Source organism: Bombyx mandarina, chromosome 26, assembly GCF_030267445.1.
Source record: "Bombyx mandarina strain Sakado chromosome 26, ASM3026744v2".
Lineage (NCBI taxonomy): Eukaryota > Metazoa > Arthropoda > Insecta > Lepidoptera > Bombycidae > Bombyx > Bombyx mandarina.
Genome location: NC_143232.1, coordinates 8,145,526 through 8,170,904, shown reverse-complemented (window position 1 = coordinate 8,170,904; position 25,379 = coordinate 8,145,526). Strand labels below are relative to the sequence as shown.

Here is a 25,379-nt window from a genome sequence, read left to right as displayed (position 1 = left end):
TATAGTCGAATTTCGACTACTGCGGGAGACTCTAGTACCTATTAATTATACTATTTTTTTTTATTACATTTGTCTAACATTAAAAAAGACATACCAATTAATTTATTAGTACGTAAACTAGTGAATGCTTCTATTTGATAATCTAGTTTTTCAGAGTATTTACGGACAGTTTTTCCTTACACTTCCGTGAGCACTCATAATAATCCAACCGACGGGTAATAATAATCTATACTAATATAATAAAGCTGAAGAGTTTGTTTGTTTGAACGCGCTAATCTTAGGAACTACTGGTCTGATTTGAAAAATTCATTAAGTGTTAGATAGCCCCTTTATCGAGGAAGGCTATAGGCTATATAACGTCACGCTAAGACCAAGATAAGCGGAGCACCAATAAAGAATGTTTCAAAATCGGGGCTATTTTTTCCTTGAGAGCTTCCGCTGCGTGCGCTGCAGAAACGGTTAAAGTTTCGCTAAAATAATGTATGACAGAATTGTTCCCATTTAAAATATCTAAAAAAAAGTCCGCGACAGCATATGTCTATATGTTAAGCTTGGCTCAATATAACGTTTTTTATATGCTAACCAAATTTGTTCTAAAATAAAGCTTTATTTGTGAACTATTCCACGCGGACAAAGTCGCGGGCAAAAACTAGTTTGTTATATTATTACATTATATTGAATTGGCCGTTGCAATAAATAAATAAATTGGTTATTAATAAGGGGTGTTATATAGCCCGTTGGTTAGTGAGAATGTAAGTAACTTAACACTGGTAACTGTAGTGGACTGTAGGATTAGGATGGGCAAGTAACTTAATAAATAAACTCGCGAGGATTGCACGTAAAAAAAAAATATTTTTAGAAATTTTATAGTTCGCGTACAAATAGCACGGAAAAAAGAAAATGACAAATCTAAGTGACATTCGAAAATTCAAAAGTAATGTCAAAAATCACAACCACAACAATAAAAAAAGGTTTTATACCAATTTGTTGGGTTGCCAACAGTAACACAGTGACCGAAATATCAGTATTATTACCGACGTTCGGAGACACGCGAGAGATCCTTCACTTTTCTTTTCGTACGAGAGTGAAATCCCAGCATCAGCTGGCGTCGAGCCAACTATATACACGCGGTCCGGAGCTGGGAATACAAAGCGAATGTCCTTACGAGCGACTTCGACAAGGTCTCTTGTATGAAAAACGCAAAGCTTCCTAAGGAAGTCGCATTGAACTTAACGATTTTAAATCGGTTCCCTGTTCATCAATATTAAGCAAATTATTTTAGAAATGATTTAATTTTAATCTTAACAGAGCTAGCTATAAGATTGTGAACATCGAGCGATTTGAATTCACAGATTCACTTTTTTTGCCACTAGAGGGTATTTTTGGTTCACTGTGATTGGTGCTCACAGCCTTAGTACTTGCTAACACTAGCCCTAGCAAGAGCAGTGCTTTATTATACTACTAGGGTGGAATTTTTTAATTTACGTGCAGCGACATCTGCTGATAACAAACTAAATAGAAAAAATCTTACGTTATGGACGTTTTTTCCCGGTTAGGGTACCCCTCCGCGTCGTCCCATAAGGAACTTCGTTCTAAAAACACTTTTATTTTTCTTTTCTCAACCAGATACCTAACTAAAGACATCCTTACTTAAAAAGCGCAACAGGGCTACCTCTAAAAACATTTATGAAAACTCAACGTAATAACGAACTTTGAAAGTTTGTCTGTGTGCGTAAAAGCCCTTTCAGTTCCATATTTAACTTCCGAAATGAGATCCTAAAGCGAATACGGCTTTGTACGTTAAATATTTGTGTTTCAATGCTCAAGTTTTGATTTGTAAAAGTTGTGGTTTGAACATTTCACTATCTCATACTGACTTGGGTAGTGAACATATGATGACGTGAACGCCGCCATTTGGATATAATTATGATATCGAAGACTCAACTGTATTCTATAGGGGCTGGTCCACCAGAACCACGAGACTGCTTCTCAGCATATATAGACAGGATACAATGGTGGAATACTCAGGGAATGCTGCTGTCCATTTTTTTTTATTGCCCTTGTAGGCAGACGAGCATACGGCCCACCTGATGGTGAGTGGTTACCGTCGCCCATGAACTTCAGCAATGCCAGGGGCAGAGCCAAGCCGAAGAATCCCTCAGTTAGATTTTAAGATTCCCAGCACAAGAGATGCATTTAAAGTATTGGTATTACAGGTTAAGGGTATTTGAATCCACTAACCAAATTGTCAGCGCATACCACTGAAACAATCCTTGCGTCAAAGATTCCGTATAATTATACGTATATTTTTTGTTTTAGTATCGCGATATCTTAAAACTGCAAGGCACACTCCCCCGAAGGGATCTTTGACCGTCTGGATGAAAGTGGATTGAAATACGCTTCTCTGCTTTTTGATATGGCATTTTGACGTCGTGTCTAACTTAAAAATTGTTACTAAAGATATATCTTGGAGATTGATTTCATAATAAGGGAATTACAGAAAGGCATACGAATATTACAGGTCATAAGCCATTATTTTTGATCCAGTTTGATCCAGTTTCTTAGAAGACACTGATATACGGTTAGAACGAATTCTAATTTATTAGATCGCACGACTATCAACTAGATTTGATCAAATTCATCTCAAACACATCACAATTCGCATGGAACATAAAACACAAAACAACAAGGAAACAAAAGGATTTGAAAGTCTATCTGCTGTCTATACAAACAAATGGAATAATCTGGCAAGAATCCCTTTGGAGTAGTACTGATGATTGACTTAGCAACTTTTCAAATTCGTGGCAATTTACATTGTAAATACTTTATATGGCTATATTTTATAGGGAATATAAGCGGCCCTTGCAAAGCGTCGTGATAATGAAACGACAGGCTCCTGAAGACTCCACGACCTTGAAGGCTTTATGAAGCGCGGCAAATGGACCGCGACAAACAGTTTAAGACTGGCCACACAGTACACAACTGGCTTTGGTCTTTTGTTTAGCGAACTCTTTCAAAGAAATACCGCATCCGATTTTTTTTATATTGAATGCGATCGTTCAGTTTCTCAGCAGTTTTATAGGTCGTCGCTAGATCGGCTACTCGTCGACTATCGATCCGACCAAACCTTTGTTATACAGAATGCTGTTACTACACGTGCCTCAGACGTACGCTGTGACTATTGTCGGAAAACACGATCGACTATACTTAATTGAATAATTTTGATACTTAGCTCGGTTTTCATTTTGCATTCTGTTGATCTTCTAGTGCTGTCTGGTTCGCTCATGATGACCGGAAGATCGGGAGCGGAATTATTAAATTGAACAAGTAATATTATTCGATTTTTTTTATTGCCTTTGCAGGCAGGCGGTCATACGACCCATCTGATGGTGAGTGGTTACCGTCGCCCATGGACTTTAGCAATGCCAGGGGCAGAGTCAAGCCGCCGTCTACTGCTAATTACTCTCCACAAGCCTCGTTTGAAGAAGCTCATAGCGCGCTTAGATTTCGCGTTTGTGGATGACGGAGGCGATGTCTTTAAGTATTTAACGTAATTCAGTATAACGTCACGACTCGCAAAAAGTAAGGTAGACACTAAATTTGATTAATTTTATAGGTTTTGTTTTTAAATAATTAGCGGTTGAATCTTCGCTTGTTGCAGTGAGCTCTTCTGACTGTAGCGCCAATATTACAGTATTAAGTTCAACGATCTGCCGTTTCGTGAGGTTCTGCAAGTAGCTTTTGTACTTAGCTCCGTAGAAACTGAATTTGATATCTTGGAACAATTAATCAGAAATTTGTGGTGGTATACTGTTTTTCTTGAATGAGAACTTAAGCGCTTTCTGAGATTTTATTAATATTATTAGCTACGATTATTCATCAGACGGATAATAAACTCATATAAATAACATTGTTTTGTAAAAAACTAGTATATACAGTTTATTTCGTGAGTACGCAATGGAAATAAAAGGCTCGTTCGAGGTCGTTCACCTCGCACATCAGCTGATTATTACATTGCGTGCCGCTTAATATCCTTTTATTTTAGTTTTCCATACGCCCAGTACGAAATTAACGTAATTTCTATAATTAGGCGTGTGTCATCACATATCAGCTCCACACATACTCAGCTCAATGCGACGAACACATAATAAATTTGTCGAAGAACCCACAATTATTAACACCATCGTCAGACATCGTATCGGCAGATAGGGTGATTGAGCTAAGAGAAATATTGAGTACACCAATCATGTTTGTTGTCTTAGAGCAATTTAAAAATCTTCTCTTGACGTTAGCAAACGATAACGAATGACAGTTCTTAGGAAGGAGGCACCGCTCTTCAAGAAGGCTGGTTGGTAAGTGTGATGGCGTCTACGCGCCTCCATCGGCTAGGCTCTGTCGTAGCACGAAGTTAGCGCAGAGCTCCGACGATACCGCAACCGTGCTGCCATCTCTCGGGAATCGTGCTGGGTTTCGTTTAGCTATCAAACTAATGACCGTCTCCGACAAATCGATAAACAACAATTTAGAACAATGAAATACAAATAAAAAAAATTGCCACTGACAATGTTAACATCTAAGTGCAATATAGCGTAAATGAGTCTGAGTCGAACCCGCGATCTCCGAAGAGGAGCCTCCCGTTTTCAGCTCGATTATTTACCGGGTCAACAAACTTTTGTGATTCAGACTGAACTATTGTGAACTATTGAACGTGAATCTTGATTGATTGATTCGGTCACTGAACTACATTCAAAGGGGACGCAGTCAATACAACATAATATTATCTATGTTTTTTTTACGTAAATTATTTTCGTAATAAAAAAAAAACTTTAACTGTTATTATGCTTTATTTTTAACTAATATATCGAAACCTAACTGCGACACAATTGTAGGATTAAATATAGCTCAATAAGGCTAATAAGTAATTTTAATTTAATTTGTAAACTACTATTTTAAGTAATGTTTCTAAGAATAAAGTTCACTGACCTTACTTAGTGTCTAATTAAGTACTTTGTTTATAAACGGTAAAAATGTTTTTAATTATTTCACAAGCCCGCGAAATCTGAAGAAAATACTATATTTGTGTACTGTCATGTTTTAATTCGAGAATAAAGACGTTGACAGCTCAATTTTGATTAACAATTTAGAAAAAAAAACGCTTTCATGAGATAAATATGAATGTTTTTTTGATGACGCATAAGTGATATTTTTTTTCGCGACAAAATTAGCATTTTTTGGGAAAAGGAAGTTCGATATCACGTCTCATGAACTATAATATAAGACGTCTAGTAGACGTATACTAGACGTCTCCATTTTTAACTCAACAAAAACTTGAACGTGTCCTTATGTTCGCATAGCTTTTGCCTAATTGTTGTCAAAAAATATCATAGCACTCTATTGCATGTAGCGATTCAATCGATTCAAAGTTCCAAGTATCGAATATAGAACGAAATTCAAAAAAACAAAAAAATGAACAAATAAACTACTGGCAACCACGATCAAATCGAATGCCGAATAAAAAAAAACAAAAAAAAAAAAAAAAGAAACGACCATACGCCCACAATTCAAAAAAGGCCGTCCACTCATAAACTGACATGCTGGAACCTGCCCCAACCGCGGACTTGTTGGGTGCGTTGAACTTTCAAAGTTTTTTGCTCGCATACAAACTGTATAATGCATAATATGTGCGTAGATATAAAACATAACTCAGCCGGATGACGTTCGAAACTGGTCCGTAAGCTGGATTCTGAGAGTCAGGGATGGGTGAGGCCATAAGTAAATTTCACTTTTGTTCATTGCCGTATCATTTAGCTTTACGTATTTGGCTTGTCTTTAATGAATGTATCGACAATGATTGTAGTGAGTTTATTTTATGTTACCTAAAATTAATAACGGTTTAGAAAAGAACTTGATAAAAATTAAGTATTATTTATCAAAATCTTGAGGATTTTTATTATCAAATATAGTATTGGTTTATTAGTGTAGTAAAGCAATGAATTTCGTTATAAATGTACATAGTAGTAGTAATCATAGTAGTTAGTATAGATACCACCACGTCAGCACGGCTTGCTAACCCCAAATGGGACCGAACTATCAGCATCGGTTTTAGAATTTTGTTATATCCTACAAATGCTGTTTTACTTTCAATAATATTATCAAACTAATTCCAATTCATCAATATATTTGCTCAGCTATGTTCATAAAATAATATTAATATTTTTTAAAAGGATAAATACATAAAACTTGTAATTTTCGTGTGTCGTTTTAATGATATGAATATAGAAAAAAAATTGTTACATCCTTACATGTAATCATTTACATAGAATCTAATATTAGATAAGTTTGAGTTTGATAACCCTACAAGATAAACAAGATGGCTCTCTAGCTTTGGGCTGTCCGCCGCGATTAACTTTTATAAAACGGAATTTTATTAAAAATATCCTTCCATGCTCTTCGTCGCTGTTCATCCAATCCATCATTTATTCGTCTCATTCTTATTACACATAAATCTAAGGTTGTACTAACTTAAGGATGAGTGTTTTGTTATTTCTTAATACATATTTTCTTAATTTATATGTAATCTATATAAGTACCTATATTTAACAATATGTGTATTCTATAATACTGAGATGTTACTTTAAGGAAGATTTTTGTTTTTATTTTGTTCTTTATTTGTTTTTTGTTGTTGTTTGTTATTCTTTTTTTAATGCAGCTACCATGCATTATCTCTGTACTACCCTATGGTCGACTGGAAGAGAATGCCCATGGCATTAAGTCCGCATGTGTACAACTTTTGTATTGTGCATAAAGTATAAATAAATAAATAAATAGAATATTTTTATTTGTTGATGTTTTCTATTTAGAGTCCTAAAAATAGTAAACATTTTGATAATGCTTATTTTCATGTTGTAGTCTTTTATTTTATCGGCATTAACCTGACAGATAGGGTTGCCTCGATTTTCATAAATGCGCTTGTATTAGATAATATATTCAGTTCTACTTTTCTGTAGCTGTAATAGTAGTAGGATGTAGAAATAGAGCCAGTAAGAGGAGTAACTAAGTAATGTAAAGCTTCATGAAGTTGTCGCCTGTCTTTTTTCCGATATAATATAAGATAATGATACTTGACAGTGTACATGTCGACAATATTCTGAGAATAGATTACAGTATGATTACACAGAATTCGATAATGCAAATAAATCGGTAAAAGAACTACATAATAACATATCGAAACTTCCCAGTAGGTATGCCTCCGGTAATAAACTATTTTCCTAATATAATTTAGTATTATTAGTTGTAAGTTTTTGTTAGTAAGTTTTCAGTTAGTATTAGTAAAATCGGCTTACACAAAAAAATACAAAAGCCAACGGCTAGTAGCTATTTAAGTACGTATAGGTAGTTAATAATGGCTAACGCATATTAATCTTAAGACTTGATCGATACAATATCTGATGGTCACATCTCGAATGTTGGAAGGTGAATTAGCAGCTTTAGAACGTGTTTTTGTTTCCTTTAAAATAAAACGGAGAAATTTTTTTGACAAACATATGTAATGAAAGTATTATCAGAGTTTGTTCGACTGTTATAGAGTTGAGTTTTTTGTTTATAGGATTTTTTTTATTGCTTTATTGGGTGGACGAGCTCACACCCCACCTGGTGTTAAGTGGTTACTGGAGCCCATAGACATTTATAACGTAAATGCGCCACCCACCTTGAGATATAAGTTCTAAGATCTCAGTATAGTTACAACGGCTGCCCCACCCTTCAAACCAAAACGCATTACTGCTTCACGGCAGAAATAGGCAGGGCGGTGGTACCTACCGCGCGGACTCACAAGAGGTCCTACCACCTGTAAATTATATTCAGCTAATATGTTTTTAGGCTTGTAAAAGCTTGTCGTTACGTAAAATATTCATGCCGATACAAAATTGGATTAAGGTGCAATTTTTAAAACACATTATCTGTGGAGCGTTCGTTAGAGTTATTGAGCTATCTTGTCGCACAGGTTCAAATACACAAACATGGCCTTTACCAACTCGATATTATTGTTTCATTTTTCTCGCTGCCTATAAGAGTTCATCTCATCTTAAATAATCACCGCAACCAGCCGGTCAGGTCTACTGAACATCAAACCGGTTCGATCTCGATCTATCATGTTCGATAATGAATGCCTCGCTTTAAGTCGCGTTCAGAGGATTAGTTTTTGTTGCTTTCGAATTTATTTTTCGTTCGTTTTCAGATAGCCTGACGCGGACCGGCCGCCATCTTGTGAGCTGTACCTACACGATATTAATATTTTCTTATCGTTTGTTTACCAGTGTAGAGACGGAAAAATAACATTTCAAGTTAAAAATCTCTTTAATATTTACAATTAAATTTATATATAAAGTTATTAAATCGAGACGTTTGTGTTTATTATCGCGTTAAAGGATGTAGTTGACTTGAATGAATTCTTCATTTTGTCAATGGTTACCCTAATGTTTTTCTGTCACCCGTTATTATAAGCACTTTACAGATGCTTATACACCTAGTCACCTCATCATATTGAGTATCTTCTGTATACGGTCATATTTCTGCATACTTTCCGTTCACACCGAAATTAAATATAGAACTATGAGTATTACGAGGAAAGCATATGTGAGATGACCTTTATAACGTGCGATCCGACAATTTAATAATCGTGCCTGAACGTCCGGTCGTTGAGTCCCGGCCGATATTATAACGGACTTCAATAATATGAACTATGAAATCATCGAAATGCATACAAAATTATAATGTAGGTATGTCGCATCCGGGCTATAACTATTCAACAAGATATAAACATTGTAAAACTTAAATAGCTAGTGGCCCCGCAGTAGTCGAAATTCGACTATACCTAATTAATTGGAATGTTATGTTTAAGCATTATTAGGGTTATATTGTCAAACATATTATACTTCTATAATATAATCACAAATTTCGCCAAAACTACACTATAGATATAATAATATTAAAGATCAACAATATTATGTAATCTATTCTCAATGTGACCAGAGACTTTGAGCATTAACAAAAGTTTGACAATTGACAATAAACAAATAGTATATTTGTATGTATGTGTGTGTGTGTCGAATACATGGTAGTATGTGTAATGTTTTTTTATTGCTTTAATGCATTTTTTATGCTTAATTAAAAAAAAAATTATCATTCTGCACTCCATCTCTACATTCTCTATAAGTGTGGGAAATTTTATAGTCTTCCGTCCACGCAATTTTCGTAGAAAGGGGTACAAAGTTTTTGCTTCACGTATTAATATATAGATTAAAAATAATTCTTCTCCTTATTCCGAGTTGATATATTCATATCTGAAGGTCTTTTTAAGTTTGAAGATTGTTCACTGGCTATTCGCTCTACAATCCTGCTCGTCATGTCTCTATCTGTAATGCTTCAGGTATAAGCACGCCGGTGATGGCTCCTATCAGCCTTGAAGTGTATTTAACTCTAACTAGAGGTCCCGCAGTAGTCGAAATTCGACTATAATTAATTGGAATTGTAAGTTTGTACACTATTATGATTGTATTTTATACTTCTATAATCACAAATTTCGCCAAGACTACACTATAAAAAATATTAATAAAGACAAACAATATTTAATCTATTTTCAATTTGACCACAGACGTCAAGAACAAAAGTTTGACAATAAATAGTATGCATACGTGTGTGCGTCAAATACATGGTATGTAGTGTGTGTAATGTTTTCTTTATTGATTTAATGTATCTTTTATGCATTATTTAAAAAAAATATTAGCATTGTGCACTTCTTCTCTATATTCTCTATAAGTGTGGAAAATTTCATACTCCTTCGTCCGCGCAATTTTCGTAAAAAGGGATACACAGTTTTTGCTTCACGTATTAATATATAGATTATACCAATACTTAATGATACTTATTGCTACCATAGCGGGTAGATAACGGTATATAAGAAGTATTACTCAACAAAAACAAAACAAATAGTATTATAGTAGCTGTAGATTCATTCGTAAGAAAAGTCATTAAGTCAAATCAAATGTGCAAAAGTAATAAGACCATACGTGCATTTTCAATGTAAAAGTTCAAAATGGGTTATTCGACCCGTTATGGTATGCTTAGTGTTAAAAAATCAAACAAAAGACCAGAGATTGGGGCCATATTATTTTTTATTGCCTTTCTAGGGAGACGAGCATATGGCCTACTTGTTGGATGGTGACGTCATGGACGTTGGCAATGGCAAAGCCAAGTTTCTGCCTATTCTTAATTACTCTCCGCAAGCTTCGTTTGAAGAAGGAACACCGTGGAGGGGCTTAACGAAATTCATTTAAAGCTATTTTCGTGTTAAAAGCCCACCTGGTGTTAAGTGGTTACTGGAGCCCATAGACATCTACAACGTAAATGCGCCACCCGCCTTGAGATATAAGTTCTAAGGTCTCAGTATAGTTACAACGGCTGCCCCACCCTTCAAATCGAAACGCATTACTGCTTCACGGCAGAAATAGGCGGGGCGGTGGTACCTACCCGTGCGGACTTAAAACAGGTCCTACCTACCAGTAAAAAGTTTAATTCGAATCTGATATTACGCTTGTGATGTGCTTCAAATATTTTGTTTACACAAACAGATTACGCAAAGAAATTATTTAACGATTACATTTCGTGTTTGTTTCGTGTTACGGAAATCAAAATATTGCAGTTTTGGTTAACGAAAAATTTGTAAACATTCATAAACTGTGTTTATAAATTTGTAGTTAATATAAAACATTGTTGTGATACATACGAATGCTGTGTACATTATTTGTGGGTCTAACTAGCGTCCTATCTGATGGTATGCGAAGACAGTTAACATCACCGATATATTTACTGGTGGTAGGACCGCTTGTGAGTCCGCGCGGGTAGGTACCACCGCCCTGCCTGTTTCTGCCGTGAAGCAGTAATGCGTTTCGGTTTGAAGGGTGGGGCAGCCGTTGTAACTATACTTGAGACCTTAGAACTTATATCTCATGGTTGGTGGCGCATTTACGTTGTAAATGTCTATGGGCTCCAGTAACCACTTAACACCAGGTGGGCTGTGAGCTCGTCCACCCATATAAGCAATAAAAAAACCACTATAAAAATCTGGTTTGGTGATATAATTCTAGCATGACACGTGAATACTATTGTATTTGTACCATATGTTCCATGGGGAGTGCTCTGAGGAATTGTTTGAGATGATTCCATCATCTCGTTTTTACTATCGCACCGCCCGCCACCAGAGTAGAGTTCATCCATACTACCTGGAGCCACCGCGGTCATTCACAGTGCGTTTCCAGAGGTCTTTTCTGCCACATACCATCCGGATTGGGAATGAGCTCCCCTCCACGGTGTTTCCCGAGCGCTATGACATGTCCTTCTTCGAACGAGGCTTGTGGAAGGTCCTCAACGGTAGGCAGTGGCTTGGCTCTGCCCCTGGCATTGCTGAAGTCCATGGGCGACTGTAACCACTCACCATCAGGAGAGCCGTATGCTCGTCTGCCTATGACAATGACAAGGCCTATGACAACGGCAAAAAAAAAAAACCACTTTCGCTTGCAACTGATACATTCATATCATACCATTAGCCACGCATTATTGAGCTTTGACTAGTGGGGCGCTTTTCAGGATATTATCAAAATAACCCTTCTACTCATATATGTTCTCATAAAATATTTATAGCTACTCATACTATGCACCTCACGCTTTTTTTTATAATAAAATCATTTTTTCTTACACAATTTTTAATTCAAATTTATTAAAATTTATTTTCTATTTTTTAGTTGGATTTTCTATAAAAGCGTATTTTGTTAGTTTTTTTAAACTTTTATTTATTTTTTTATTTCAACCATTGACGTAATAAGCGAAAATTTATGAATTATCTATTTTACGTGTCACGACGATTTGAAGTCGTCAACCTAAATACTGCATTTAGTGTGCACGAATCGCGAATTTTGAATGTCTTACGATCGTAGTAAACAATAAAAATTAAATATTTAATAACTATATCGATTTATCGGTTTGCGTCAATGGATTTTATTATGTAATTAATGTTGATTGTTCTTCGCCCCCTTCGCTTGGCATTTAAAATTAACATTATTATTTATTGTCATTATTATTAGGGAGTCCAACACTCACATAAATATTAGTCTATCCATTAAGTACATGTATTTTCTACATGGATACCAAGTTTCAAGTCAATCGGATGCACGGTTCAGTAGTTATAACGGAACATCCGTAAAAACCACTGTAGATTTATATATTAAGACTAGCTGACCCGGCAGACTTCGTAGTGCCTCAATCGATAAATAAAAAAACTAATCTTTTGTATAAAATAAACTCAAAACAAACAAAAGGAATCCGTCCGACGGGGGACACGCCAAAGGAAAAACAAAATTGTTATTTTTATTTAATTCCGAGCATTTTCATATTTTACTACCTTATAAACCTTCTCTGGACTTCCACAAATAATTCAAGACAACAATTAGCCAAATCGATCCAGCCGTTCTCGAGTTTTAGCGAGACTAACGAACAGCAATTCATTTTTATATATATAGATAGAAGATAGATTATTGACCGGCTAATAAAATATGTTTCGAAATCACATCCTTCTTAAGCCATTGACCGTTTCTGCACCAACCCTGATCCATATAACGCATTCAGAAATAACACTCAGAACATCTGCCGTACTGTACACAGTGTAAATAACTTGCGGTCAGTGCAAGCTTAATTTGGAACTTTGTCGTTGTATAATTGGAGCTTCTTATTTTTAGCTATCCGATGTATGTTAGTAAGATTATCTAAGTGCTACGATTTTGTCAATTTTTTCAGTCTTGCTCTCAAGAAAATATCTTATCCATTATTATTTATTGTATAGAGGGGTGAAAGGTTATTTGTAATAAGCGACATTTCCCTTAATACGTTATATTTATCTTTCTAATTAAAGGTCCTTTTTATTTGGTACTAGCTGACCCGGCAGACTTCGCAGTGCCTCAATCGATAAATAAAAGACCGACGGGGGACACATCAAAGAAAAAACAAAATTATTTTTATTTAGTTCCGAGCATTTTCATATTTATCTACCTTTTAAACCTTCTCTGGACTTCCACAAATAATTCAAGACCAAAATTAGCCAAATCGGTTCGGCCGTTCTTGAGTTTTAGCGAGACTAACGAACAGCAATTCATTTTTATATATAGAGATAGATATAGATTAGCATCAAAAATTCGATGTTTTTAATTGAACTTCAAATAAGCTTACCCCATTCAAATAGTTGAATACCCTTTTTGTGTGTTGTGATATTTTTACTCAAATTTAAAACTTTAAATGTCTCTCTCCTGTAGAGTTGCAAAAATGTCGCTTAAGCCAAATAGCCTTGATATGTACGATAGTTATATATAGTTATTGTTTAGCTGTAAGTTTTTAAAACTATACATTATTGAAACAATAAGACCCCCGGCCTCAAAACGTAAGTAATGAACGAAGAAAAAAAAAAAGAAAAAAAAGCGTGCAGACGTCAGTGAGAGCCGAATTTGCTTGACCTCATTTTGGGCGGGAAGCTGTGTTGCCATGCTTTTATTATGTCTGAAGCTTGAACGTCGTATTTTAGTTTTTTAAATTTTTTTTTGTTGTTTTTAAAATTATTTGTCGATGTTAACGCTTGGGCACGCAGGAGGAATGAAACGACTTTCATTGTTTTTTTTTTTAAATGTTAAATATGTTGTTGTTGTTATTGAAATTATACTTTAGACCATAGACAAATATGTCTGACACGTTAAAATAGTATAACTGAAAATAGTATGTGCTTTTTTGTTTGTTTGTTTTTAAGCTGCATTGAATATTTATTTCTTCTATCCAGTGATGGATGATGGAGTAAAAGAACATTAACAGTTGTTTATATAATTCTTTACGTCCCTTGAACGTCTATAAAGGTATGATATAACTGATAATCAATGGAATTTATTTCTTATGTTTTTTTTTATATATTAATTTATTGCCCACTAACAAAAAGTTAAGTTTTCCTTTAAACATCCGTTAGACATTGTCTTTAATATTATAAAGATAAACCATAATGATAATTGTCTCAATACATTTAACAAATATATACACGATAAATACACAAAAAATAAAAAAATAAAATGTTAACTTATTAGCTTGGTTAATTTGCAATGACGTGTACAAGAGTGAAGAACAAATTCAACATGGCGTCTGCTCGTGACATTGACCGTAACGATTATTTGCGCGGGAACAGGATTATAATCACTGTTTAATTATAATTCAATACATTGTTAGTGTATATCAGGCTGATGAGCATCAGCGCATCTAATGTTAAGTGATTATCCAACAACCACAAAACTCAAATTAGATTCAATTTAAAACATCATTTGTAGGTACCTACATATTTAACCTAAAACAATTTTATTATGTTGGTATTGAAACTATATTCAAATAAGTATAGCCGTTTCTAGGCTCTATGCAAAATCATCTTGTGCTTGTAAAAACTAAAGGCTTTCAAGAAAATTAATCGTGCTTTATTATGAGTGTTCCAAAATAAAAATGTTTTCGAATATGGAACTTTTATTTGAATTGCGAACATTACTATAATATAAAATACTACAAGCCGTAAATTTTAACATAATTACTTAATTATGTGTTTACGTAACAAATATGCACGAAGTAGAGATTTAATAACAAATAAAAAGAAAAACTTTAAATTGCTGAGTTGGTTTTTAAAATTAAAAACAAAACAATAAATTAAAATAAAATCCTAAAAACAATTCAATAAATAAACAATAATAATCTATAATTCAAATTCAAAGATTCGAATATCGAACTGCAAATTCGAATGATAGAATCACAAATTATCGTGAATGCACCGACGGAGACACGCGTTCAGCCTTCAAACAGCCAGTTCTAATTCAAGATGGCGGTCGATCAGCCCAGTTACCGGCTCGGTTGTAGCCGTTGTAGGTTATGTAGTAACATTGACAGTCGGTGCTTGAGTTGTGTAAGCGGTCGCCTTGGCCGAGCGCCTGCGCAGGGACTTGTATCGGAGTCGCACAGAAATAACACTATTCTATACCTACATACTAGTGGTCCCGCAGTAGTACAAATTCGACTATAATTAATTGAAATTATAAGTTTTGAACATAATTATGGTTCTATTGTCAAAGACTATTTATTATACTTCTATAATCACAGATTTCGCCAAGACTATACTTTAGATAAATATTACCAAAGACAAACAATATTTAATCTATTCTCAATTTGACCATAGACTTTATACAACAAGAAAAGTTTGACAATAAACAAATAGTATACATGCGTGTGTGTGTGTGTGTGTGTCAAATACATGGTAGTGTGTGTAATGTTTTATTTATTGATTTAATGTATCTTTTATGCTTTATTTTAAAAAAATATTATCATTCTGCACTACTTCTCTATATTCTCTATAAGTGTGGGAAATTTCATACTCCTCCGTCCGCGCGATTTTCGTAAAAAGGGATACAAAGTTTTTGCTTCACGTATTAATATATAGATGCACAGTTTAATGTACGCCATTTAAAAATTTCGAACTACTTAAACCTGGCGTTTTTGTATATCAAAATGTTTACTAAATTATCTAAAAGTAGGTTTTAATATGCAGTCAAAATATGTGGGATTGCTTTATTATCAATATTTTTGTTTTATTATAGTATTCGTTTTTGTTAAATGTTATAAGCGTTGGAGTTATGTAAGCCTTGGCCCGAGCGCCTACGCAGAGATCACATTCAGGGGCGCAGCCGCCATTACTGTCGCAGAAACGAGTTCAAGGGCGCGAAAAGTAACGTTCGATTTTTGAATTTTGTTTTTTGTTTTTTTTTCTTTATAATCGTCAAACAGAACATGAGTTATTTTGTATTTTTAGTCTTATTCCGGACCGAGTGATTCATGATTGTGATTCAACAAAATATGGATTTTAATGTAAAACGTTTAAAGCCCATTTTAACTATTTAAGTGTTGACATTGATATTTATTTTTACGATTTCGATTTGTAAAATATATAGGTAATTCTTTTAAAAAAAACAAAGTTATATTTCTAGAGGCCAACTACAATTAATAACTTTTTTTTTTTTAATAGTCGTTTTGACTGGCACACGTTTCCAGTTTCAACTTCCTCGATCTTTTTCGCTTTAAAAAAAAAACTCACTTTAAATTTCAAACTAAAATCTCACGAAAGCCTTTTTATTTACTAAGAATAAATTACTAAAGTTTTCATTGTCGTGTTTAATTTAAAATAAACGTGGATAAATGTGTGTGTTTTTATTGGAGATTCGATGAAGGAAACAACAGAGTCGCAGTCTGACCTCCGTCGGCATTATTTTAGCCTAGCACTCCGCGAACATACGCTCTGAACTTTAACTACAGCAATCAAGAAATCATTATAGTCGAGCGAATACCCGATAAATAACCTATAAATTAACTATTAATGTGATATTTCAAACAAAACAAATTTTAACGTGAATTCGCAGGAGGATGTCGCGCCATTATTAATTACATTTATAAGTTTTGTAATGTATAGAGAAATTTAGTATTAAGAGTGGTTCGTATGTGTAGTGTAGTCTTAGATTCTAATACGAAAGAGGCGAACAGTTTTCTGTCGTCATTAGCCTTCAATCAAAATATAGGTTGCAATTTATTAACGCACACACATGTTCGGGTCACGCACACACTCCGGGTGTTTGGCGCGTCATAGAAAAAAGAGCGAGACAAACGATAATGCGATGGTGGGGGAAAGGGAGGGGCGCTCCCGTAAGAAAACACGCAAAAAATGTGCGTGAAGCCGCACGCACACACGCACGAAACGCATTTTGTATTAATGCGACGCACACGAACACACATTGAACTATCGACCTAAACGAAATTACAATTTTTTTGTTTGTTTAATTCTTTGTCTTGAGATTTTTGTAATCACGTATTTTTTGTTTTAATTTTTTTTTTTTTTTAAACTCGATATTTTTCAAAGTCGTATTTCTTTTGTTTCTAATACTGGTTACTCACATGCGTCAGAGGCGGGCGGATCTCCCTCCGTCCAGTTCGACAATTCGGTCGTAATTTTGATTAAACAATCAACTGACAAACTCAAAATAAAGTTAGCTCCGAAACGTCACGGGTCAATGGCGAATCCATTTAAGCTTGTTTCACAACATCAACACTGTCACCAAGACAATAAAAACGTAACACATCACTGTAAATATAGTCACTATACACGATTTGTAAATATTTTTGTTTTTTTTGTTGTTTTTTTTTGTTTTTGTTTGTTGTTTAGTAAATAAAAAACTTTATTTGGGGCCCTCGTTTTCCGTGTGATATGTCTCGCATCGCTCGTAGCGGCCGCACATTAAAAGTACGTGGATCAAAAAAACTCACGAATTCCCAAAAAATATTTTCTCTAATACGAAACCACTACGCGATTGATATGAAATATAATAACTTTTTTTTTTCGCCTTTTAAAAAATAGTATAGTCTGTGACCAAAATATGTTTTCTTTTTTTTAAATCGTAATTTTACTTTCCTGTTTTTAAATGCAAAAGAGAGGTTTGTAGCGGTTTGTCGCGTGTTGTGGCCCGGTTATGTCCTGGGAGCGGAAATGCGACTCTCTGCCGATTGTGCATAGGCGGGACTGCACGGGCGGCGCACACCGTACTAGACCGCGTGCGTACTTAGCCATTACCTTGTATTTACTGCGACCGAACGACGGAACGAAATGTCGTGATACTTTGTGCGCTGCATAGGCAAGACAAGAAAAAATGCTCTATCAGACCGTTTCGGCACACTGACAAATCACACAAAAAAAACTCAGTAACACTCACGAATTTATTAAGCTTTCTAGCACTTGTAAAATTTAGCAATCCTTTGAAACTCACAAAAGGTTTTTGAATGAAACCGAAAAATCATATCGACTAACTTTTGATGTTACGTAAAAAACTAGAATCTAGTTAACAAAACAGTTCAGCTGTTTCGAATAACAATCGTGTGCAATCATAAAACCCTTCAAGTATCAAGAGCACGCAGGCGCGCTACGCACGCACACACCGACGGAGTGCAGTCGACTCGACACAACTGCACCGGTGTGCAGCCCCGCGCTCGCACGAACCTCGAACAATTCACTTATACTCGCTTATCTCGCAAACAAAACAACATCTGACACACGTCTTGAAACAGGAACAACTTTAAAAAAAATTAACGAATCACAATAACAACTATGTTTTTGATGAAAAAGACGAAAAAAATATATATTTAAAATTAGAACTCCATAGTCCGTCCTTGTCTAGCGTACGTGCATTCGTATCTTTGTGTGCGGTTTTTTTATCGTTTTTTTCTTCGGCGTGTGGGTTCGTTCGATTGTGTTCGTCTGTATTGCGTTTGTGTGCGTTAAATTCGAATCGGGTGTACCGTTGTGTGCGTTAGTTCTTCTAAGAAAATGGTTCGGCGAAAAATTCTCCCGGAATCCGTAGAGATGGCGTTACAAACGCTCGTGACGTAGGGAACTTAGGAAATAACCTCGAAAATTACTATCTAGTTACCTTCAAGCGTCTCTAGCACTTACCGATAAGCGTTAAGGGCTATTTTCGTGTGGTTTAGACGCGAGTTTTCTATTCAAGTCTGACTCTAGCATAAGTTTGATAAGGCAAACGTTTTTGATAAGATAACACTTAAGTATGATGTTCATATGACTTATTGCGAATTTAAAGGGAGGGATTTTTTAATAGATTCCGTTGACAAATTAATCCGATGTGTCAAATTTGAAAGCTGTCAAAATTGGAACATTAGTTTCACAAGTATGTTAATTTTAGTTTGACGTAAGAAATCTTATCGTACGCTTCACGGTCATTTAATACATAATATCCCAATAAAAAAAGCGGCTAGAAGAAAGCGTCAAAATAATTAATAAACCTTTTTATTTATCGAGTGACCTAGAATTGTCTATTCTAATTAGGTGATGACGTAAAGTTAACTGTTTTTTTTTTCATAGTACCTAATGGGTCATGGGGTATTGAGAGCAAGGTTTTACTACAATTACGTCATATTTCAAAAATAGCATTCCTTTTTTTTTACTTTTCTTTTGTCTACCTAAGCTGATAGCCTTGAGAGGCTATGTCAGCATAACCGGACGAGTAGGTGAGCTCACGATGCTCAAAGCTGACGGAAAGCATTCATGTTGCTTATTGTTTAAACTAGTACGGTTTTCAAAATAATAATGAATAAATACATCTTATTTTTCATATCAATTTTTTGTTAATTTTGGTCGTTACTATTTTATAGTTTCTCCTGCCGATGTCCTAATACCGCAAAGCTATATAAGGCTGTGGTCACAACGGGCCCCGTCAACCGCAAATTGTGACCTATCTCCGGCGATTCAAAATCGATATCATCACACTTGCCCACCGCGGAGGCAGACAGAGAACTGTTAGTTGTGTTCCTAACTAATTAAGCGCATCTTCTGTCCTCACGTGAATTCCTTAGCGTTTTAGAACAGAACTGTAATCAATCTATGATTAAAATAACTTTATCACATATTGTCGCATTGATGTAACGCGACACGTAAGTCGCGCGTGACTGCAAACAATTTTGCGTTAATGTAAATATATACGTTATTATCAAGTATTATTTCAAGTTTAATCATCATTTTATTTAACTATTAATCAGAGGCTTCGAGTGATCTATATGTTCAAACTTAAAAGAAATTAATCCAATCTTTTTTAAGCGCAATCTATTTTCCATGGAAGAGGTAGACCTAAGAAGAAATGGATGGATTGCGTGAAAGACGATATGTGTAAGAGGGGAGTGAGCGAAGAAATGGTATGTGATAGAGGAGTATGGAAGGAGAAAACATGTTTTGCCGACCCCAGGTGACTGGGAGAAAGATAGGAGAATGATGATGAAATGCAATCTATTTTCCAATGAATATCTGAAGTGATCTCTTAAATTATTTTGTTATTGGCGTGGTATTGACGTGCTCACGTCCCATATGACGTTAAGTGGTACTCTTAAATGTTTTAAAGCGTATGGCAATGACTCCGATATGAAATATTATCTCGTCACATTATTGCTTCGCGACTTGAGCAGTATAGCGGTATCTAGCTTTGTGGGGTCTAATTAAATCCTGAAGTCAGTACTTAGGCATTATATTTTAAAATGTTTTCGATACGATAGGTACTGTTACATGCATATACAAGATTTCTTACATTAATAATACCCACTGAGTTTCTCGCCGGATCTTTGCTGGTGGTAGGACCTCTTTTGAGTCCGCGCGGTTAGGTACCACCACCCCGCCTATTTCTGCCGTGAAGCAGCAATGCGTTTCGGTTTGAAGGGAGGGACAGCCGTTGTAACTATGAGACCTTAGAACTCATATCTCAAGGTCGGTGGCGGCATTTACGTTGTAGATGTCTATGGGCTCTGGTAACCACTTAACACCAGGTTGGCTGTGAGCACATCCATCCACCTATGCGATAAGTGAGTGATGCAGCAAGTGAACTCACAGACTCAACTTGAAAGAATTGATAACACTAGCCCTAGCAAGAGCAGTGCATCGTTGAATCTACCACCGGATTGGAATCGCGAGCCACTAAGAAGATATTTTTTTATTGCATAGGTGGATGGACGAGCTCACGGCCCACCTGGTGTTAAGTGGTTACTGGAGCCCATAGACATCTACAACGTGAATGCGCCACCCCTCTTGAGATATAAGTTCTAAGGTCTCAAGTATAGTTACAGCGGCTGCCCCGCCCTTCAAACCGAAACGCATTACTGCTTCACGGCAGAAATAGACAACGTGACGTTTTTTTCGTGTCAAAGCGTAACGCCTACGTTATTTCGTATATAAATAAATACATGCATGTATAGGGTACGTCGGAGTAATATGTAATATTTAAGTGCAAAATAAAAACAATTGTTTAAAAAAAATGACTTGAAATAATTTATTATGTTATCTTACCCTCACTGACATCTTAATTCTTACACCAACTTGCCCTTAAAATAATATTTATAAATAACTAGCAGACCCGGCAGACTTTGTAGTGCCTCAATCGATAAAAGACCTAAGCTTTTGTATAAAATAAACTTAAAACAAACAAAAGGAATCCATCCGACGGGGGACACGTCAAAGGAAAAACAAAATAGTTATTTTTATTTAATTCCGAGCATTTCCAAATTTTTCAATATCTTTTAAACCTTCTCTGGGCTTCCGCAAATAATTCAAGACCAAAATTAGCCAAATCGGTCCAGCCGTTCTTGAGTTTTAGCGAGACTAACGAACAGCAATTCATTTTTATATGTATAGATAGATATAGATTTCGCAACAAAAAATTACTTTTCTACATCAAAATTAGAGTTACTTTAGTATGTATTTTGTAATACAATAAGGATTTGAGATCAGTAAGTATTCGGTTAGTTTCTAATAAACACATCCACAACAGATAAATGAAAGCAGGACATTTTTGTTCTCGTTGGGGACAGCGGGACAATCGCGCCCAAAGCGGGACGTATGGTCACGTTATTCATGAGCATTCGTGACCACAACACGTCACTACCTAAAACGGCACCTCGCATGAACTGAGTTTTTTGAGCACGTTGTAAACTCGCACGGGTGGGTACAGCTATCCCAATAATTCGGCCGCAAAGCAATCATGGATTCCGGTTTTAAGCGTGACACGCTGGTTACACTAGTGAGACACCGACCTCATGCCTCAAGGTGGGAGTCGTGGTTCACGTGATAATTTCAGCAAAACGGTTCATAAGCAGTTCGGAGTCCTAGAGGTAGACTCAAGACATGGTGGAAGGATGTAGTGCTCGGAGAGAGGTAGACCAAGACAAGGTCTAAGGATGTAGTACTGAAGGATAAAAGGGAATGCAATGTTGCTGACAAGGATGTTGAAGACAAAGCGAAGTAGAGGAGTAAAGTAAGGAAAGCTGACCCCACCACCGTGTGGGATAAATAGCTGGAAAGAGAGAGAGAGAGAGAGAGAGAGGTCATAAAACCATTAGAACAAATACTATTTTCAAAATAATCCAAAACTTCTTATGTGACGTCACAGCGTTGCTCCTACGAATTTTGGGAAACAAACATTAAAAAAATTGTCGTAGCAACTTCCGTGTATGGGCTATTCGTAGCAAGTGCAGAAAGTGCTACGGAGCGTGCTACAACAAAGCTACGGTTTATCAATTGTCACATTCGAATATTTGAATTTGTTTTTTTTTAGGTGACCTATGTTATAAATAAGTACTTACGTAATAAAATACAAAGTGACAATTTGAATTTGGAACGCTTCATTCTTTATTTGAATTCTAACCACTTCGGAGACTAGTAATAGATTATTTTTTGGCTTCGTTATTAATGCGATTTTATATTTTAAAACTGCGAATGCTCAGTTCCAAAATCGATAATTTTTAGACTTTTACATAAGTGACAAAATTAACAAACGGACTTAGTATAAAATGTCTTGATGGACGTTGATCCTAAATGTCATATTTTTGCGTAGACGCCCGACAGTGTTACTGACATCTCACGGGTGAGTGGCCGAAATACGTGGGCTATAACTGCGGGTGACAGGTTCGTGCCCGAATGGGCGGCTTTTCTACATAAATTAGATTTTTGGCAAAAAATAATATAATAAGCCGTTCAAAAAAAGTTTTTAAGTATTTAGTGGTTTTTAGGAATAATCCTACACGCATGAATTTGTCATTAAATATTAGAATACATTTTAATACCTTTGAAAAATCTAAACACAAATTATCTTTCTCCTTTAATCGATATCTCATTGCACACAATCGTTTCGCTTTGTCCTATTCATGTAACTTTACTAAAAATGAATTTAGATTTTTTTTTCATAAAATTTTATTCGAATTACGAAAACTAGAACAAAGTCTGGCCGCCATGACAGTTTTTTGTCATCGACCTAAGATGGCGTTTGTCTTAAAACAAAAGAAATCTCCCATTACCTTATCTAAGACGACTCGAACACCCACCGCTGGATTAGCGAATAAGCACATTAAACTGTATTTTTATATACAGAATTTTTTAAAAACTTATACTTCTGTGGAGTACATAGAGAAATAGAAACGTGAAAATGGATATTACTAAAAAAAAAATTTTAATTGAATCCTTTTTTTTTTGTGGTGTAGTGTGTTAGTGTGACAGTGGCACAGTTACCGGGTAAACCATCAGGCGGGAACTTGTTGCTCGACAGATCCAACTTCGCTCACGTACAACGATCGACTTCCCGTCTTCGCTTACGGTCCGAGTCGCAAAAAAAACTTCTCTCGAACACACACACACACACAATCAAAACGTAAACTCTATTATATATTTAAAAAAGCCTTTTAAAAAGCGAACTACAAAAACTATTTTATTCGAAAATACGCCTTATTATCTTCTAATGAAAGCACCTATACGCACCGCACTTCACGATTATCAAAGACACTTAATAACTTACAAGGAACTGTTCGATATACGTTTGAAAAGAGAATGTTAATTTTTTTTTTAATTCGAATTTCGTATTCCCGACGCTTCAAAAACGAACACAGTGAGCCGTTTTTTGATTATTATTTTTTTACCGTTTGAATTTCGAACTCCTCAAATCCGAACGCTATTCCGTCGAATTGTTTTATTATATCAATTTGTTAGAGTATTTTGTCGGAGAGGAGTTGCATGAGTGCACGCCGGCCGACTTGCAACAGGTTGTTTGGCAGAGCGGCTGGAACGCGCATGCGTACCGGCGCCGACCGATGCACCCGCCACAATGGTCGCAACACGTCACCGCTCTTATCAGCACCATATTTATTTGTCAGGGAGATTTCGTAAATATGCATTGTTTTGAGATTCAAGGTGAACTGTACTCATTATTCGAACTCACGTTGCTTATCTAACGCTTTTTTTTTCCTACCTAAGCTGAGAGCCTTGAGAGGCTATGTCAGCGTAACCCTAACTTTAGTAGGTGAGCTCACGGGGCTCAAACCTGACGATGTTGCTAACACGAACCCTAGCAAGAGTCGTGCTTCGCAGAATCTACCACCGGATCGGAAACGCGACCCACTGAGAAGATCCGGCGAGAAACTCAGTGGGCTGTGTCTGAGAGTTAATTTACTCGTCGAGCCCTTCGTCGCAAGCGACGGGTTCGACGAGAACGGTGACCGGTGCTTGAAGTACCTAAAAGCACCGTTAGTGGATCGGGAGGATCCGAGATAACGTGTTTTGGGCGACGTCGACTGCTTTCCATTCTGTCCGCAGGATCGGGAATGTAGTTACCGGCGGCCACGATGAGAGGGTTCTCGTGTCGTGCCGCTTTATCGAAGTGGCGCATGGACGCCGACTGAAGATACTTACTGATGGACTCTAAGTCCAGGTCGTCATGGAGGTCGACGTTCCTGACGAACCACGGGGCTCCGACGGCTATCCTGCAAAAACGGGATTGAATAATTTGAAATGTTTTTAGGTGTATGCGGGCCGCGTGAGCGAACACTACACTTGCATAGGTCATGACGGGGCGTATGCAAGTTTTGTAGAGTGTCACCTTATTTCTAAGGGACATTTTACTTCGCCTACATATCATCGGGTAGAATCTAACGCAATTTTAGCTGTTGCCTATCGATGTTGAGTTATTGTTTATATTGCGAACGATCGAAAAGAAAAATATTGTTAAGCCACTGAAAAAAAATCAATTGGTTGTCTGTAAGGCCGAATCGCTAGCTCTGACGTCACGCGAGAAGAAAGCTAAAATTAAATGTGTCACAAGCCAACGCATGGGCCGATCGTGCCTCTCGCTTGCACGCTCAAGCTCAGGCGGAACGTGACACTTTTTCGTGCGTGCAGCCGATGTTCATCGTTTTATAAGACGTTATCACGTCAAAAACCTTGAGTATTTATTGTAAAGTCACTACACGACAAATGAGGATTTATAATAAAATTTTGTATTTGTCTAGGATTGTTTGCGCACATTGTAGAAGCGCCAGGTGCACTGGTTCGCACACACACACACACACACAGTACGCGCCGAAGACACACAACGTCTTCCCGTAACACGCCGAATTCTAATCAGTACGCGCATTTCTTACATTATAATTAAACTCTAACGATTTTTCGATTGGCGTACTTTGAATTTTACTTAATAAATGTTTCCATGTGATACTTTATACAGTTATCAGTCTAATATTGTTCTTCATTGCGGATCCTCTCGATCCTTCAACGGTGCTTTTAAGTACCAAAAGCCCTAGTTACCGTCCCCCTCGAACCCATCGCTTGCGACGAAGGGCTCCACGAATTAACCCACAGACACAGCACACAGAGTTTCTCGCCGGATCTTCTCAGCGGGTCGCGTTTCCGA

General features: G+C 36.3%; 1 protein-coding gene across 4 annotated transcripts in view; it reads right to left on the bottom strand.

Annotated features, from left to right (window-relative positions):
• Eip93F (Ecdysone-induced protein 93F) overlaps positions 1–25,379 on the bottom strand; it is a 199,842-nt gene that overhangs the window by 101,760 nt on the left and 72,703 nt on the right. Inside the window, exon 1 of one of the 4 annotated variants that reach the window (XM_089738810.1) lies at positions 23,210–23,347. The exons of 2 other annotated variants lie outside the window; for them this stretch is intronic. The gene's annotated coding sequence lies outside the window, so the exon portion shown is untranslated. Of the gene's footprint in view, positions 1–17,055; positions 17,712–23,209; positions 23,348–25,379 lie in introns of those variants that run through there. One more of the 4 variants, XM_028172286.2, reaches the window with a different exon arrangement.